The sequence below is a fragment of the Oncorhynchus kisutch genome, unplaced genomic scaffold, assembly GCF_002021735.2.
Source record: "Oncorhynchus kisutch isolate 150728-3 unplaced genomic scaffold, Okis_V2 Okis06b-Okis10b_hom, whole genome shotgun sequence".
NCBI classification, from domain to species: domain Eukaryota; kingdom Metazoa; phylum Chordata; class Actinopteri; order Salmoniformes; family Salmonidae; genus Oncorhynchus; species Oncorhynchus kisutch.
The window spans coordinates 5,327,463-5,330,398 of NW_022261983.1; positions in this window are offsets into that span (position 1 = coordinate 5,327,463).

Here is a 2,936-nt window from a genome sequence, read left to right on the forward strand (position 1 = left end):
CCCCCCCTCTCTCTCTCCCTCTCTCTCTCGCCCCCCCTCTCTCGCTCTGTCCTCTCTCTCTCTCCCCCTCTCTCTCTCGCCCCCCCCCCCTCTCTCTCTCCCTCTCTCTCCCTCTCTCTCTCGCCCCCCTCTCTCGCTCTCTCTCTCTCTCTCTCTGTCTCCCGCTCTCTCTCTCTCTCTCTCTCTCTCTCTCTCTCTCTGTCTCCCCCTCTCTCTCTCGCCCCCCCCTCTCTCTCTCTCTGTCTCCCCCCCTCTCTCTCACCCCCCTCTCTCGCTCTCTCTCTCTCTCGCTCTCTCATAAAACAGACAGCTCTGTTTTTTCCACATGATGAAACACAGGGCCAACTGGTGTCTATTCTGAGCTGCCATCACCTGGATATCAAACTCTACCTAACACAGAGCCATTTAAGACAGGAATCTGGATAAATGACCTTGGGATAAATAGCCAGACAAGCTTTCGACACCCGCTTCTCATTTCTGGAACAGAAACAGATAACACCCCCGCATGCCATGTAAAATGATTAACCAGGTATTGTGTGTGTGTGTGTGTGTGTGTGTGTGTGTGTGTGTGTGTGTGTGTGTGTGTGTGTGTGTGTGTGTGTGTGTGTGTGTGTGTGTGTGTGTGTGTGCACGTGCATAGTGTTTTGGCACCCTGGTCACGTGGTAAAGGCGTACCCGTGTTAGTACCACCAGGAGCTCCTGTCACTCGAATGGTGACCCCTCTCTTCTCAGGGGTCAGGGATGAAAGGTCAACGAGGTGACACTGAGTGTGTTAGGGAGGAAGGGGTGCCAGAGCAGCATCCCCAGAACCTCACCCTTCAGAAACACTCAACCACAGAAATAGAATGACTGACTTGAATGCTATGCTTGAATGAGATAGTCTGTTCTAGTGAATATATTTCTATGCCCACAACACGGCATGACCTCACCTCATCTTCAGGGAACCCAGAGCAACACATACAGTTACTGAGTGATTTGAAGAGGATTCAACAAAGCTGAAAGAAAGAGGAAGAGTTGATGATGTGAAGCTCTGGTAATAATTCAATAGGAGAGAGAGAGAGAGAGAGAGAGAGAGAGAGAGAAGTGTGGTCATTTTGCCACCTCAGTGAAATGGAGAATGAGAAAACGACCACAGGACAGGACTCAGTGGTGCATTCCTCTGTGACTGGGCTGTGAATCACTGTGCTGACAGGAACGAGACAGCCTGACTCCTGAAGAAGAGAATGAGAGAGAAAGAGAAAGAGAGGGGTGGGGTGGGGTAATAGTGAGGAGAGTTCCTGAAGTGGCTAATTTGTTGAGGGTAATAATACCCTCGTCCAACCTATCAATGTGCTGTATGGAGCACACACACACACACACGTGCACACACACGCAGACACACACACAGCTACACAGTTTCACAAGAGGTCAGCATTGGGGGGAGGCAGGGTAGAGGTAGCAATAGAGTGGGGGGCAGAGCTGGCGACGGCGCTTCAGATTTCCCAGAATTCTGGGACTCTTACTTGTCACGGCGAGATTTGTTCAAATGGCTTCTCACAAAGGCTAGCGCCGACGCCATGCCGAATGAACAGAGCCCACAGACCACAACACAGCTAGTTGGGAACCCGACCACTCACACAATGGCACCTCTGTCACACCACTGGGGCCTATTCAGAAGGACTTGTTTATTATCTCCTATATCACACCAATGAAGTCAGAATGTAGAATAGGACCTTGAAGAATATAGAGTCATGTCAGATCACCCAAGGCTTATCTTCAGTCAGTCTCCTGTGTAGGAAACTGACTGAAGATTGGGGAGGATTGGGGGAGGAGGGTAGAAACAGAGAATATAAAGGGAGGAGGTTAGTTTCTAACCTCCTTTAGAAGTCCCTTTAACAATACATTCATGTACATACTACCTCAATTGGCCCGACCAACCAGTGCTCCCGCACATTGGCCAACCGGGCAATCTGCATTGTGTCCCGCCCACTACTCTTTCATGTTACTGCTACTCTCTGTTCATCATATATGCATAGTCACTTTAACCATATCCACTTGTACATACTACCTCAATCAGCCTGACTAACCCTGTGTCTGTATATAGCCTCACTACTGTATATAGCCTCACTACTGTATATAGCCTCGCTACTGTATATAGCCTCACTACTGTATATAGCCTCGCTACTGTATATCGCCTCGCTACTGTATGTAGCCTCGCTACTGTATATAGCCTCTCTACTGTATATAGACTCGCTACTGTATATAGCCTCTCTACTGTATATACCCTCTCTACTGTATATAAACTCACTACTGTATATAGCCTCTCTACTGTATATAGCCTCGCTACTGTATATAGCCTCACTACTGTATATAGCCTCTCTACTGTATATAGCCTCTCTACTGTATATAGCCTCACTACTGTATGTAGCCTCTCAACTGTATATAGCCTCTCGACTGTATATAGCCTCGCTACTGTATATAGCCTCGCTACTGTATGTAGCCTCGCTACTGTATATAGCCTCGCTACTGTATATAGCCTCGCTACTGTATATAGCCTCACTACTGTATGTAGCCTCGCTACTGTATATAGCCTCACTACTGTATATAGCCTCGCTACTGTATGTAGCCTCTCTACTGTATATAGCCTCGCTACTGTATATAGCCTCACTACTGTATATAGCCTCGCTACTGTATATAGCCTCGCTACTGTATATAACCTTGCTACTGTATATAGCCTCACTACTGTATAAAGCCTCGCTACTGTATGTAGCCTCTCTACTGTATATAGCCTCGCTACTGTATATAGCCTCGCTACTGTATATAGCCTCGCTACTGTATGTAGCCTCGCTACTGTATATAGCCTCGCTACTGTATATAGCCTCACTACTGTATATAGCCTCACTACTATATATAGCCTCTCTACTGTATATAGCCTCGCTACTGTATTTAGACTCACC